The sequence below is a fragment of the Argopecten irradians genome, chromosome 11 (assembly GCF_041381155.1).
Source record: "Argopecten irradians isolate NY chromosome 11, Ai_NY, whole genome shotgun sequence".
Lineage (NCBI taxonomy): Eukaryota > Metazoa > Mollusca > Bivalvia > Pectinida > Pectinidae > Argopecten > Argopecten irradians.
The window spans coordinates 40,053,940-40,071,311 of record NC_091144.1 but is presented as its reverse complement, the minus strand read 5'-3'; the positions used below and the strand labels follow the sequence as shown (position 1 = coordinate 40,071,311).

The 17,372-nt window shown below is 34.0% G+C and overlaps 1 pseudogene; it reads left to right on the top strand.

The window, feature by feature from the left end:
* Positions 1 to 2,563: 2,563 nt before the first annotated feature.
* On the top strand, positions 2,564 to 17,133 carry LOC138334634 (uncharacterized; annotated as a pseudogene).
* The last annotated feature ends 239 nt before the right edge of the window (positions 17,134 to 17,372 follow it).

Below are 17,372 nucleotides of genomic sequence, written 5' to 3'. Positions count from 1 at the left end.
GTTTTCAAATCAAAATAATGAAAAAATAACTAAAAATATAAACACAGGAAGTAAAAATGAGGTCCTTTTAGAATAAATAAAAAATATCGCGTACACACCAATAGAGTTTCAAGCTTTTTTATTGCAATTGTCTTCCACTGACTTAATTTACAAGTTTAGGATGGTTAAAACTCTTAATCACGACGATGTACTCTCTTTGGGGAAATTAGTTTATCAAAATATGAAAATTAAATATTTCTTTTTGTTCTGTATTGTAAAAGTATAAAGTATAATAGTAACCAAAACATAATAACGATCAAAGTTTAATTTCAAACCATTTCAATATCTGGTTGCTCATGACATTTTATCATGATATCCTAACCCCGGATATTTTTGGTAAACATAAACAAAATAAGTATTTATCGGTCATGGTACGCGGACAGGGCCCAAATTTGACACTTTATTGTAATGACTGAAATAAATATGTATTTCCATGTTATTTGATATTTATCCAGACAATGATGTAGACCTATGTGTAAGGCACCAAACCCAGGGACTCACTATCACACTCCATCATTGGATGGATAACTGTGTAAACGTGTGGATCGATCTAATGTGGAAACTGGAAATACTGAATAATTGCAATGATTGATAACTATAGGTAAGATATTCACTCCATGAATATTTATACACCGTTATCTGAACGCATGACATTATCCTCGGTCTCAGGTGTTCGTCGCACTATCGATTCCTAACCCCTGGGACCATCGGCCGCATTTGCCGTGGTTCTTAAAAATATTTGTTAAACTGCTTACCAATAAACAAGCGTGTTCAAGTTATCAGCACACTTGTGAAGGTCGAGTCGATCACTATATAAGGAAATAACAAATGACGTCACTATCTACTTACCTGGTATCCATAATGCATTGCGTAACTCAACCAATCGTCTAAAACAAATGAGGTCACATGGTCATCTTTACTATATATTTACTGTGCGAAAAGCACGTGTCATGTGTTCACTTATTTCTTTTGATTCCGGGCAATTCATTGAATAATTCAATTAATTGATACGTCGAATTATAAATATAACTTTATATAATTATTATAAGTCATCTTTGGAAATTTATAAAGATTTCGGACTGAAGAAGGCCCTATAGTGGCTGAATATATATTCCATAGAAATGATTTTGATTTTACTTTGAATTTATTTATTTTGGCCCTTTATTTCGGATTATTAAATATACTAGCTTTATACCGTTTTTCCTCATTAGGAAATTTATATATTTAAATCAAACTGGTCATGCACTGTCACTGTTGATAGGCTTTTGACCCTATAGATATACGGTTCACATATAAAGGTCTTCTGTATTTTTAACGTAAATAATTTCAAATCTATAGTGTTGAAAAACAACAAAGACACATAAATAGTTTCATCGACTATAATCAGCTAAGACAACAGTATATGTCACAGCAAGACACAGGTACAATATGTCAGCCATCACGTGCATAGAGACAGGACAGTGCTGTAGCAGACGACTATTTTGGGTTGAGAAGTATATCATATCAAAAATGTATAATTAATAAACTTAAGTAATGAACATAATTAACAAAATTGAAAGTTATGTAGAAGTTGTGAGTAGTATTAAATTTATAACAAAATAAAGAACGTAAATGTATTGTATATATCATCTACGTCATTGAAATATATAAACAAAGTGTACCATATTATACCCGAAGTCCGTTTTGAGACATGAAATTTGATTGCATATGCCTGATTTGAGCGGAGCCAATCAAATGACCAGAATTTGGATAATGAATGATTCATATCACGGCATATGCGGGCCATGTTCCCAGGGTTAGTAATTTAAAGCGATAGCGCGAATAACACCTGGGACCGAGTATGGACATAAATGGGGCAATCCGTACTTACGAGATTTTCCGTTGGGTCCGCATCCATGGTATTTTTACAATATCTGGCACCTTTTTGTACGCAATAATCTGCGTGCCGATAAGTGGTCTGTTCTTTTGGCAATATACAGTTACCAAATCTACTGTCGCTAATTATCTTTAAATAAGCAGATCATAATTATCTGATATATACTGAAATAATTAGTATCGATTAAATTTTATATTAAACTTTATTATGTTTATTTACATCGATTGGGAAACGAGTTATACAACTTAAACAAATCACTTTCGATGGCCCGGATATAAGCGTATGTGTGGGAGGAGACCTAGGTGATCAAGCCGATACCCCGACATGTTTACGCCCGTGTCGTGAATCCTACCCCAGCTTAATCACTACACCCCCCTATTGTCCAATCGATGATCACATTTTCATTAACAAAACCTGTTGAAGACATTGGGTATGTAGATATATATATGTGTGTAATTTATTGTTTATTTTAGTATAATGTCCCAATAACAACTTCTATCAGTTATAATAATGACATGTCAGGTCAAGTTTGGTGTTAGAATAGTCCGAGTTACTAGTAAGTGTTCCTACTCCCCTACTCCTGAGGTTTATACTCGTAATCCAGGGACAGATGCCTTGAGATAAAATGTCTGTTCAATATAATCGCTCTATAAATGTCTTGTATACTCCTCCATCTAAAATTGGAATCTGAATGAATACATCTCGGAGCTGCAGTTGAGGGTACAAAATTAAGCACATATCTGGGAAGTTTTCAGGAGGATTCTTGACGATTTGTATATTTGAACGTATCCAACCATAAATCTGAACGTGTACAGCTGCATTGACATTCCTCACTCATAGACATGAGGAAATATTGAGCGATAAGGGACCTTTGGTTGTGAATTAACTTACCTAATCATAATGCTTGTTCTTCTACAATCATATTTCATGTTATGTACACAATATTGCAAATTCGTTCAAAATACTTCACAAACCTTCTATTTTGTACAAAAACTTTTGCAGTTGTTTGTAAATATGTGCTGTTCAAAATAAGCGAAATATCCAGAAAACCACTTATACAAGGATTTATTGACCAAAACATCCCAGATTGTATACCTTTCGTTATGTCTTCATGTATGACCCTAAGTCTTATTTGCTTATGTTATAGGGGATATAGTTTAACGACGAAAAGCATGTCAGACCAAGGGGAACTGTACGGAGATTCGTGGATTCTGCACTACCTCCTTGACAGGATGATGGGAAACCAGGAGATGGTGGCTACCAGGAGAAAACTGACACTTGTAAGGGAACAGATAGATAATGCAGGGGATGACAATTATCATATGATTCTATCAGGCAGTCGAGCAGAAGGAGTATCCATGAATGGCTCGGACGTTGATCGCATGTTAGTTAACAATGAAGTTGTAGTTATATGTCCGGAACAGGACATAAGTACTACACCAGATATTGCTGATAAAACTGTATTTATTATGAGAGATGCCCACAGCCGACCTGGATACGTAAATTTAAGAATTGATTAAAGTGGGACATAGGGTTTGTAAACATTTGAGTGAATCAATCGTTCCTGTAAGGAATTTAATTTTCATATCCAGTGAGATGTATAGGCGGTCATTAACAGATATGTATAGTGCTGAGTTCCAGATTACGGCGGATGCATCTGGACCAGCTACTACCTTTGTTAATGAACAAACTAGAGTAGGTCGTGATGCGGACTATGTCAGCGCATTCATATGTAGCAGTTGGCCTAGAGAGGCTGATGAATGGGTTAATAGACCACGATTACATGAATGGCCAGGTAAATGTTTGATAGATCAAATAGTAAATGACGGTTGTTATCTTGTACCTGTAGGAGACAAAACATCACCCGACCCATTCCTTCAGTGGAGAATTTCTTTCGTAACTGCGGAACGCAAACTCATTCATTCTATCGGCCATGTCCAGTTCCAGGTGTATTGTCTTATCAAGTATCTTAAAAAACAGATATCTACAAGGTTAAAACAGATATATGGGGATGCAGATATTGTATCATCGTATGTAATCAAAACAGTTTTATTCTATGCTTTAGAATTTACACCGTTATCTTTTTGGCAAGAAAAAAACCTATTTTTATGTCTCATGCTGTGTTTGAATATTTTAATCACTTGGGTGAATGCAGCATACTGCCCTAATTACTTTATCAATACAAACAACATGTTCCTAGGAAAGGTCCGTGGCGAAAATCAACAAGAACTTCTTCATTTCCTCGAAGATCTACACAATATGACTTGGGGGTGTCTGTCAATAGGGACATTCTTCAAACAATCAATAGGAGATTATATTCGCCGTGTAAAACATGGAGCCTGGGAATTAGTACTAGCTACACCGGCTCGGTTAGAAAGAGAATCTGATTTGACAATCATCCTGGGAACCATGGTCAACACTGTAACAGCGACACATCCTGAACTATTCAAACATCTTAGTAATCTCCTCTGTAAATCAGAATCGGACATGAATGAGTATGTCGCTTATTACCATATGACCAGGGTATTATCATGTAAAGGAAAGGAAACATTTGAAAAGCGATCGCCGTCCAGAGGAAATAAAGATACATACAACTCTGCCTTAGGAAATCTAAGAAAACTATGACACCATTTGCGTCAGTGTGTTCTAGTCCTGGTCTACTGACGTTAGCTACGTATCACTATCAGACCGGGAATTACACTAAAACACTGGAAATGTGTGGACACGTGATCTCGTCATGGAGACTTTTTATTTGGGATCATCTTAATGAAGAGGATGAAGACAGGTATGAACATCTCTACTGTGGGCGTGGCTATAACCTTCTATACAAATGTCAACAGGCATGTGTATCATCCGTAGAGTTTTCAGGGACAAATCGTCTTATGTGTCCATTCCAGTTGCATCCTGAGCTAGCATTAACTGATGACTTTCTAATTCCCCCACGGCCTTACGCAATATTCCTATCCTTCCTATGCTACCATGACCTTGGTGATACCAGAAGACGTGACGCAGCACTGACTCAACTCCAGACCGTGAAGAATGACAGGTCCCAGGGAGTGAGTAAATGGTGGATTGTTCACAATATCCTTGGGATCTGTTACGAAATGATAGGGGACAAAGTTAGAGCTCTCCGTGAGTACACGGAATCTATAGGTGCTAAAAGAATTTATCATTGGCGTAACCCTGCCAAGTCAAGGATACAACAGCTGAAACAGTAACATTATATGGAAAACTAATTCCCATCTCACCAACAAAGCTTTCATTTCGGAACAAGAAGACATGGTTCCTTAACGTAACGGATTTGTAATCATTTTTACACATTGATATACAGACATCATAAACAATTGCCATGTAGACATACGAGTGTTACGTGTACATGGAGATAATAATCAAGGTTATCAGAATTATGTGAATACATCCATATAGATATAGAGATGTATACTGTAAAACATAAACCTCGATATACAAATTGTATAGATGAATGTGCAAAAACAACATGGCGGCATATATGAAGCATAAATCACCAATTACGCTACATTAAGTACTAAGGAGGTACACTACTTAAACATGTCTATCTGCACACAATATGCGCATTACTAGTTCAAAAAACGAACTTAAATGAACATCAAATTTAAGTGTGATTTGGATGTGGCGCAGTGGTAGAACTCGCAGCTATGTTTGGCTAGGCGATTGGGTGCCGTAGATCGTGAGTTCGAGGCCGGATAGGGCACGAACGAATCAATAAATTGTCATGCTTTATTAAATTGTGTCTTTGATATTTAATGTATGATATATATATATAAGACAAAAAGACTTTTTAATATCAATTTCTTATTTCTACATTTGAACATATTTCATCAATAGTGATGTATATATATAAAAGAAGTTAATAATTAATCTTATGGTACATGGCAGTGTGTTGAGAAAAAATTCATAGCTTTTTTAGACTGTGTTACAGATGCTGTAATGACCTGTAACATCAATAATTAGTATTAATTAATATAGCATTGCCATGTACGAGATCTGGAGTGGAATTCTGTATTGAAATATTAATATGGCCAAAGTAATGTGGATTTATATCAGGTGTATTGAAAAATTATATGATACTGTAAAGTACTACTGAAGGTTTTACAGATAATCATCTTGTGTGAACAATGTTACTATTCCTGTATAATCGTTGTCAATGCATTGAATTTTCATATATGTTGAGGGTAGAGTTTTGTCTAGTCGAGATTTCAACTCTTTAGAATAATGCAGAATTCACAATTGATAGAGAAATGATGAGCTGGTTAGCCACCTATGGTATTGAATGTATATACTCACAGGATTTTAATTTGAATTACTCCTGTTTTTAGATCTACGGTTGAGTTAGAATTCGCGTTATTTCAAACTTGGAAGATCAATGATTTGAACAGTTCAGAAACACTGGGATAAATAAGTAGTCGCAAAAGGAGAGAGAGAGAGAGAGAGAGAGAGAGAGAGAGAGAGAGAGAGAGATTATATATGAGAAAATAGGACTTGTTAATAATACATTACAATAAGAAATTATGATAGTGTATTTACTTTATTTGTGTAGGTAATCTGTTTATGGCTTGTTCTTTACATCGGTTGGGTAGTAGTTTGTAAACGAATCAATGCCGTTGGTTTTAATCATATTGGTGTTATATCATGATTCTAATGCTGATCGCCTAATGCTTAATTCCTTATTTTCCATTTTCCATTTGTAAGACAAACAAGAGGCTGTAAACGTCAACGACAAAGTTCTTTGTAGAGGGTATTCAGCGCTTCAGACGACAATGTATATCCATATAAATATCTTATATCTAATAAACATGAGAATTTTCCATGTCGTATGTTAGAGTCGTCTCCCTTCAATTATTGATTTCGTCCATTTTTATTCCAATGTGATCCATATAAAAATCTTAACTTCCATCAATCTTCCGAGATTAATCGACATATTAATTTTCTTTAATTAGACTTTTAGTAACACTACATTTGTATTAACTACTTGTTGTTTTACAAGCGTCATGTTGAGATCAGTTTACTCTGATTAACAACAAAAACAAATCCTCAATTATTTTACCAACCTTTCACTAGTTTGTTATTAAGTCTCTTCATATAAATGCTGAGGATAAAATAAATGTTCACATAACGTATATAAATAACATATAAATATAAAACATATATGATGTTATGTACTTATTATTGATGTTATTTATGGTTCCCTCTTTATACACTTTCAGTCAGATATTGAAGAAATTGTTTGTTATGTATGTATATTTGTATGAAGGAATTGACATGTCTTAAATGATAACAGGAGTCTAGCTAGAAATAAGATTTCATACGAAATGGTAAAAAACCAAACACACAGAAAACAAAACAAACAAACAAACAAAAAGCCGTGATTTATTATCGAGATTTTAGATTTGCAATTGCCTCAGTATACATATTAATGCTCCAATTTTGGTTACAATCTTATGAGGTGTGTTTCATATTAAGGTTCAATTTATATGCCGGGATTTGGCTTATTCAATCGTTGAAATTGCATATTTCTACTGTGATACTGAGTATATATTAAGTAAATAAGTTTTTGATCGTATCATGATATTTACCTGCCCTTTGATATGCTATTATACATTTAATGGCAAGGGATTTTTTGTCGTGTCATGTGATTGAACCAATTAATAGTACTGTTACTATTACTAACAGGGATGGGTTTAATTACATAACAATGTAATTAATTAAATTACAAATTACATTTACAATGGCATTACCATTACCATTACATGTATTTTGCAATACATATCCATGTACATCTGTATACTAATTTAAGATATGTTTTCATTAATACGGTACTTTAAATTTCCAAATATTACAATGATAAGAACAGTCGTATTAGTATGACATATTGTATTTATAATTCACATTTCATGGGGCAATACAATCATGTTTAAGTTTACATTTATTTTTGAGGTTACATTGATAATTATAAGACTTTCAAAATTGATGTGACCAGAAATTTACATATTACGGATACTAAGACAGTCTACATTGGTCGAAGTAACAGAAATAAATAAATATTAAGGTAATAATTGTGTTTACATGATATATTATAACTTTGCCACTTTTGAAATTCTATAGATGTGTTTAAGTCATTATAATGCATTTTACTCCATATTTTTGTGTATATATATATATACATGTATATTCTTTTACTAAATTGTGCTGGAAACTAAATCTTTTATTAAGCCATATACCTTGTGTCACTTTGAATTTCACATTAGGTGTGATTCTAACATTATACCTAGCTAGCTGCTCAGAAATAGTGAAGGTAATGATCAATTGTTCTCACGTATGCTGATTGCCCCCAAGGTATGATTATCTATAATTACCAGATAGCTGGTCTAGACCCCTTGTTCTTCAAATCAAACTTTATTTTGTACCTAATTTAATGCAATTAAGGGCATAGGTGGGAAAGACATTGTTTTCACTATTGATCATGAATGCTAAATAAAGAACTGTTATTAAGCTATTTGGTAGACATGCATAGTAACTAATCATAAGGATATTAAAGCTAAAATGAAAAGACAAAAACTTTAGTAAGAACAGAAATATGGAACATGTAATCTGACAAATCTATCTATATTTATGTACTTTAAAAACATCACATTTAATTGAAATGTAATTGAAAAGTAATTGAGCATTACATGCATTCTCTTGTAATGTAATTAATTAAATTACCATTACATGTAATTGAAATGTGTTTCAATTACACATTACATTCAATTACTTGAAAAATTTCAATGCATTACAATTAATTACCATTACATTTTTAATTAACCCATGTCTGGTTACTAAACCTAAAAGTGAACCAACTTTACAAATAATTTGCAAATTGTACAGGGTAGTAGGAAACACAAATATTGAACTTTCCATCCAGAGATAAAGTTAACAGTATTGCTATTTGACTCTAAATAAAAAAATTGAAATGTCTTGATTCAAAGAAAGTCGTTAGGTGTGAAAGCATGAAATTAATCATTTGTGAAAATAAGCTGGGTTCTTGTACGGTAAATATATAAAACGTTTACTTGCATATACAGAAAAAAAGAATGGATATTTGTTGATTGTGTAACTGAAGAAAATTACCAATTCGTCATCTACTGTTTTTGATAGAGAAAAAAATAAGACTCGATCTATAAGTTCAATACCATGTTAATCATGTAACTAATTTATATTCAACTAAAGTTTACATCAATAAACGTATACTTATAGTTCATTATCATTACACAGTATTTTGGTAGCATTTGCGGATGTGAAAGTATTTTAGAGAATTGTTGATTCATAATACACAATAATAACGTTATGGTTGTTTATCATTCCAGAAATATTTCTATGATATACTGCTATCATATTTAATATTGTGAATGCTATACAACTAAGCTTGATCTAAAAGCAAATTAGTGCTTTCAAATGGGTTGAAATAATAATACTGCTTTTATTAAACAATATCTGAATAAATAAACCATATCAAAAGAAACTCTTTTTTGTTGTCATTAACAACGTATTATTGATATCAACTGATGATGTTACTTTTATCTATAACGTAATTACTAAAACATCCTGTTTAGGTAATTGAGGATTGATGCATATTACCATATTTACTAAGTGAACTTGCTAATCTTCGATGTTATACATTTCGTTTTTTTCTAGCTGAGCTAGTTTTCATAATTTGTAACTGGAAATCTAGAATGTACGGTGATCACTGGTCTAAATTATCGTACAAGAAAACGCTGTTTGTCAATCATGTAATCGTTATTCTTATGGTACTATATAAATTACAACAAATGCAGTATAGTTTATTTATACGCGTTAAAAAAATCCAACTAAAATGTGGCAGTGCTTGTTCATTTTATTAAAAACCTTTGAAACATTTTCAATATTACCGGACTGGCAATATTAGTATTTTGAACTTTCATATTAATTTAAATCGCCGAAATCATTACCAATGTCTATTTTAATACATGTACTTATCAAGCCCGTCTGTCCAGTTTGCGTGTCCATCAGAGTGTTTGTCACGTGCATTATGATTTAATGTTTCTGTTTTGTGTTATCACGTGACTGTGTCTTCGTACATACATGTACCATGTACCTGGGAATTGTATTTGTCATTCCTGCACACGACACGAGACCGTCTTGACGTACCAACATTATATAACTATCCACAGAAAAAAAAAACATTTATTCTATATACAGACTTTCCGAGATCAGCAGTGTATTCCAAAGTAAGTGGACTGTAACAATAGTTATATTTTATTTAAGGATTGAATCTTGCTTTGGTCGATTTCATGGGGTGATGAATTGAGTTGCTCTTGAAACAAATTGAATTGGGTTGCTCTTGAAACAAATTGAATGGAATTTGTTTCAAGAGCAACTCAATTCATCACCCCATGAAATCGACCAAAGCAAAATTCAATCCTTATATTTCAATTTAATCGTATAAGATTTTTGTTGAGTTTTGTTAAAAACAATTGCGAGTTTCTGGGCTTGTGCAAGTCTACAACGTGAGCCGTAAGAAAAGAGTGCGTCATTAGATTATAACTAATTAAAAATAAATAGCGCAAATATTGCAATTTGTCATAAATTTATTTAGAAACAACTTTATTATCAATGTAATCCAGACGAGACATAAAACATTTACAATAGATTTAGAAATGATTGAAAAAATGGTCCGCCGAAGATGCGGAAGTATAATGTCTAGACTGTGTGATAAGGTTGTCTCCCGTTTCGATTCAAAATGGAGATTCATCGTAACGTGATGGGAACGGAAACGTTCTAGTGGTTTATGTAGCCTTTAGACTTAATACAAGTTAAACAACTGATTAAAGGTAAATCAACACTCATTAACTTTTATATAGTATTTCTTATCGCCGTTTAGGCTTCATCATTTTTTGTAACTGATCAGACGTTCTAAGGTAGTTTCGACACAAGTCACACAGGGACATGGCACATTTTATTTTTCTACGGTGGGCAATGTTGCTGACTCGAACGATACACAAGAGTCAGTAAAACGAGATTTCATAAAAATGCTTGTAAAATTATAGAAATCTGTCCGTAATATTTGCATTTTTTTAAACCACCGCTGTTTAGATCTATGCCTAGGCCTAGTAGGAAGCTAGCATGTATGCCATCTTAGGCAAAAATAGGTCTAACGATAAAATATTTTCTTGCGCGAAGACCGATGTTAGATACCCAAGTTCATACCCAAGTTCATGAGCAAATGAAACCGGATTCTTTAAGTAGTTTCATTGAGTCCAACGTCAGTGAAAATTGAAATATATGAAATAAGATATATTATCGAAAACCTTTATGGGATTATACCTTTTCCATTTGAAGTTAAATTGTATTTATTTTATCAGTTTACTTTGGGCGTGGTTCGTCATTGTTTTTTTATAACAAGAACCAGGGTATGTACGCTGTGTAATTTGTTAAGTTTTATTTTTAAAATAGAAGTAATGTACAGATTGCATTACTTATGTTTGCTATCTTAATCAATGCGGTAATTTATCATAGACGGAATAATATGTATTTATTTACGCTAAGTTGTAACGTTAATTGTAACCGTTACGTAGACTTTGTATCTAATGTATAAGTGATAAAAGATATCTCGTGAAGTGTACATGTATAGGATCGTCTAGTTTTATTGTATTTGTTCTTATACGTTGTATTTGTTATTGTGGGTTTTTTCTGCTACGTTGAATAAATGTTTAAAAGGAAAACACCAGACTTTAGTAACTAATTTAGATCTGACTCGGCTACAAAAATATGGAAATTCCAATATTATACTTCATAGTGTATTATATGTACAAACCGAAAGTAGAATACCACATCAATATATAGCAAGCGTCAACAAACCGACAAGGAGGAAATCTGGATCGTTGTATCAAAATAAGAAGTCTTTACGTAGTTGTATTCACTATGAATACCTTTTCATCACAGTTAGCTGACATTCAAAGGCGAAACGTGAATTACCTTGATATAACCATGGCCGAATGTTTAGTGGAAACAAATACCAGTAAGTCAACAATTCACGTTACAATAACATATAGAATAGCATCACAAACCTGAGTGTAATCTAAATTTAAAACAAATGTTAAAGCACCGGTCTAAATTACCCACAGGAAAATGTTATGTGTCAAATATAACCATAAGTCATATATAGAATTACGACCAGCAGAAAATGTTTTTCTTATGTGTATTTAGAAGCAATCAACTACAGTATGGACATTTCTATCTGCAACGTCATTGTGTTTCATATCGTTCAAACCGAAAGTGGAAAAACCCATCTATATAAATGATACTGTCATACTGAAAACATGTATTGAGGTTATATCAACGGATACCAAGAAACAAACCACAGGGACTTTGTTCGTGGGTTGTAAACATTTGATAAATATAATAGACTACAAAGTAGAGTTTCAGTAATTTATTCTAGCCGTTTTAAAAACGTACCGTGTCTGACACTAATAAACTGTGTTAAATTATCTGGCTTTGTAACGTGTAATAGGGGTGCTCTACATCACTGAATCTGAGGACAGAGTATATTGTTCTATATCAGTGCATATATATAGACAGATAACATGAGAGCTGTACAAATCAATATTTACATTGAGTTTTAAAGCTCTCCTGTTATCAATTGAACTACAGAGCCTCTACAATATATAAAACATCGTGTAACGGAGCGCATATCATCGGTAGGTGTGTTAATGTTAGCATTGAGCTCGTGTACGATACACAGTTGTGTAGGTGACACATGTACTTATGTATCGTATACGAGCTCAATCCTAACATTAACACACCTACCGACAGAAAACGTTTATCTTTGGATACCAAAACTTGCCTAGGATGTCGATCCCCTTTTATATCTTATAAGGGGGGAGAAATCAATCGGAAGGAAGTGTCCTCTATATGATCCTGGTCTCCTATTCGCTTTCAATAGGTTAGATGACAATATTATTCAAGACTTTTTTGGACTTCGAGCGTAAACAGAAGACGGAAGTAACATACAGATAGCCTCTGAGTTACATGAATGGCAGGGGCATTTCCGACGAAATAGCTCTGTTTCGGGTAAGTGGAAACTCCTGTGTGGAGGTAGAAAAAGGTGCCCATGGAAACAAAGATCTAGGCATGTAAACTTCCGGTTTGCACCGGCATTCCACGCGGAAGGCGGAATTTTCAACATTCTAAATGTAAATCTTATCCTTGTGGGATTGAAGGATCGTAAGTCCCAGTATTGAGATAGTAATCGCAGGAAAGATATATTACATATGCAGTTTGTACCCAAATAACAATTAGATAGCACTGTGTCCGTTTGCGAAGCGCACATGGACTGGCTTAATCTGTAAATGACGTCATCAGTGACTTTATGGTAACATTAGAGAGAATTTGACCTTACATATGACTTCTCCGAATGTATATATAATATTATTGTGATATCTTGATCTATTTTATGAACGTTTGTTGCTGACATGAATATAGGTCGTTTGTTGCATGACATGAATATTCACAGGTGTTCACTCAGGTAGACTACATGCCCAAGAAACGGGTATACGGGTATCGGTAGAACGCCTTCGAGTATTTTCGGCCGTCTGCTTTTTTCGACTCACAGACATATCAATAACTATTGACCCAAAACACCGTTCGTTAATGAAACAAATTAAAATAAACATTTACCGACATATCTCGTTTAATTATTTTCTTTCTAACCATATCATGTACCGAGCTTCATCATTAATCAGTGTATAGTACTGACTTTAATCCATATATTTCATATAAACTGTATTGTAATCATATTGGTTTCTAGCTTTAATTTTGACATAGCCCATGGAGTTGAATTTAATGGATAGCATAGTGTTATCACAATTCATTTGTTAACATGTTCTCATATTTCTGTAATTAGTGGGTGAGCACAGAACAACATAAACAAGTCATACATATCTAATGTACTGCAGTTCTTTGCAAACATAACTGTACTGACAAAAATTGACAAAAACCAAGGATTTATAAGTGATAGGTCGTTGCAAAAATATTACTTTAACTGATGCATGTTTTATTTTGTTGGTAAAATACTAAAATAAATAACAAGTTGTTGTAAAGTTGAAATTTGATTTTTATCATTAAAGAAATGAATTGATCAATACGAGTAAAACCAAACATACAATAAATGACATTATATAGGGCTATATGTAGGACGAATTCATTTTCTATAAGTGCTGGATCTATATTTAAAGGATACTAAATAGTCTGACCACCGAAAAAAAAACAATGATAAATTGTGCATGCTTTCAATATCGTCAATTTGCACATATTATAAGCGAGTTTGTTATTCCACGCCTTATAGACTACAATGTCATTTAGAAAAAATCGGAGTACCTGAAGAAAAACCATCGGCCTTCAATCGGTATTTAATGGCTTCCCTAAATGGCTTTCAAATGGACAATCGGAGGGAATATCAATCACTCTTCCATGACATTCCAAATCATAATTAAGGCACGACATTTAATGTATATAAAAATACATTTACACGACTGGCAGCTACACGCGTTCTGCCTCAGCTTGTCCTATTGGTATGTCAATTATTCCAAAAAAATCTTCACTTTGGTATTTTGTTCCCAAATATGAAAATAAATATTTCTTTTTGTCTTATTGTAAAAGTCTAAAATATATAGTAACAAACAGACATAATAACGATCATGTTTAATTCAAACATTGGAATATCTGGTTGCCATGACCTTTATCATGATATCCTAACCCCGGATATCTGTAAACAAAAAATAATGTTTATCGGTCATGGTCGCGACAAGGCCCAATTTGACACTTTATTGTGTCAAAATAAAAATAAATAAAAATGCTTCCCATGTATATTTTACAGAAATGATGTAGACCTGTAAGCACCAACCGGAGTCACTATCACATCCACATTGATGGATAACAATGTAACGTGTGGATCCTCTAATGTGGAACTGGAATACGGAATAATGCAATGGTGATAACTTAGGTAAGAAATCACTCATGAATAGTATACACCGTAACCTGAACGCATGACATCATTCTCAGTTCCAGGAGTTCGTTAGACTTTCGCTTCCTAACCCCTGGGACCATCGGCCGCATTTGCCGTGGTTCTAATAAATATTCGTAAAACTGCCAACCATTGAACAAGCGTGTTCAAGTTATTGGCATACTTTGCACAGGTCGAGACGATCACTATATAAGGAAAAAGAAATATGACGTCACTATCTACTTACCTGGTATCCATAATGCATTACGTAACTCGTCTAATCGACTAAATGAAATGAGGTCACATGGTCACCTTTACTATATATTTACTGTGCGAAATCTTTTGATTCCGGACAACTAAATATTTAAATTAATTGATATTTCGAATAATAAATATAACTTTATATAATTATTATCAATTCACCTTTGGAAATTTATGTATTATTATCAAACCGGCCATGCACTGTCACTGATGATAAACATGCTTTTGACTCTATAGACTATTAAGTTATCGGTCTGGATATGCATTAAAGCATGACACAGGTTACAGTATGTCAGCCTTCACGTGCATAGAGACAGGACAGTGGTGAAGCAGACGATTATTTTATCATATCAAACATGTATAATAAACTTAAACAATAAAAACCAAAATTGAAAGTTATGTAGAAGTTGCGAGTAGTTTTAAATTTATAACAAAATAGAAAGAACGTACATGTATTTATATATCATCTACGTCCTTGAAATATATAAACAAAGTGTACCAAATCATACCCGAAGTCCGTTTTAAGACATGAAATTTGATTGCAATAGCCTGATACATGTAAAACGGAGCCAATCAAATGGCCAGATTTTGGGTGATGAATTATTCATGATATCACGGCCATTGTTCCCAGGGGTTAGTAATTTAGAGTAATCGTGCAAATAACACCTGGGGCCGAGTATGGATATATATATAGGGCAAACCGTACTTACGGGATTTTCCGTTGGGTCCGCATTCATGGTATATTTACGCCAACACAGCTTTAGATACTCACAATATCTGGCACCTTTTTACAGTTACCCAATCTACCGGCGCTTATTATCTTTAAATAAGTAGATTATAATTATCTGATATAAAATTTAAAAAATAAGTATCGAGTTAATTTTATATAAACTAAGTTATGTTTATTTACATCGATTGAGAAACGAATTATACAACTTAAACAAATCACTTTCCATGGCCCGGATGTAAGCGTATGTACGTGATCAGGCCGATACCCCGAAAAGTTTACGCCCGTGTCGTGAATCCTACCCCAGCTTAACCACTACAGCCCCCTATTGTCCAATCGATGATCACATCGTATGTAATCAAAACAGTTTTATTCTATGCTTTAGAATTTACACCGTTATCTTTTTGGCAAGAAAAAAACCTATTTTTATGTCTCACGCTGTGTTTGAATATTTTAATCACTTGGGTGAATGCAGCATACTGCCCTAATTACTTTATCAATACAAACAACATGTTCCTAGGAAAGGTCCGTGGCGAAAATCAACAAAAGCTTCTTCATTTCCTCGAAGATCTACACAATATGACTTGGGGCTGTCTGTCAATAGGAACATTCTTCAAACCATCAATAGGAGATTATATTCGCCGTGTAAAACATGGAGCCTGGGAATTAGTACTAGCTACACCGGCTCGGTTAGAAAGAGAATCTGATTTGACAATCATCCAGGAAACCATGACCATCACTGTAACATCGACACATCCTAAACTATTCAAATATCTTAGTAATCTCCTCTGTAAATCAGAATCGGACATGGATGAGTATGTCGCTTATTACCATATGACCAGTGCATTATCCTGTAAAGGAATGGAAACATTTGAAAAGCAATCGCCTTCCAGAGGAAATAAAGATAAATACAACTGCCTTAGGAAATCTAAGAAAACTATGACACCATTTGCCTCAGTGTGTTCTAGTCCTGGTCTACTGACGTTAGCTACGTATCACTATCAGACCGGGAATTACACCAAAACACTGGAAATGTGTGGACACGTGATCTCGTCATGGAGAGTTTTTATTGATGATCATCTTTATAAGAGGATAGAGACAGGTATGAACATCTCTACTGTGGGCGTGGCTATAACCTTCTATATAAATGTCAGCAGGCATGTGTATCATCCGTAATGTTTTCACGGACATGTCGTCTTTTGTGTCCATCCCAGTTGCATCCTGAGCTAACATTAACTGATTACTTTATAATTCCCCCACGGCCTTACGCCATATTCCTATCCTTCCTATGCTACCATGACCTTGGTGATACCAGAAGACGTGACGCAGCACTGACTCAACTCCAGACCGTGAAGTATGACAGGTCCGAGGGAGTGAGTAAATGGTGGATTGTTCACAATATCCTGGGGATCTGT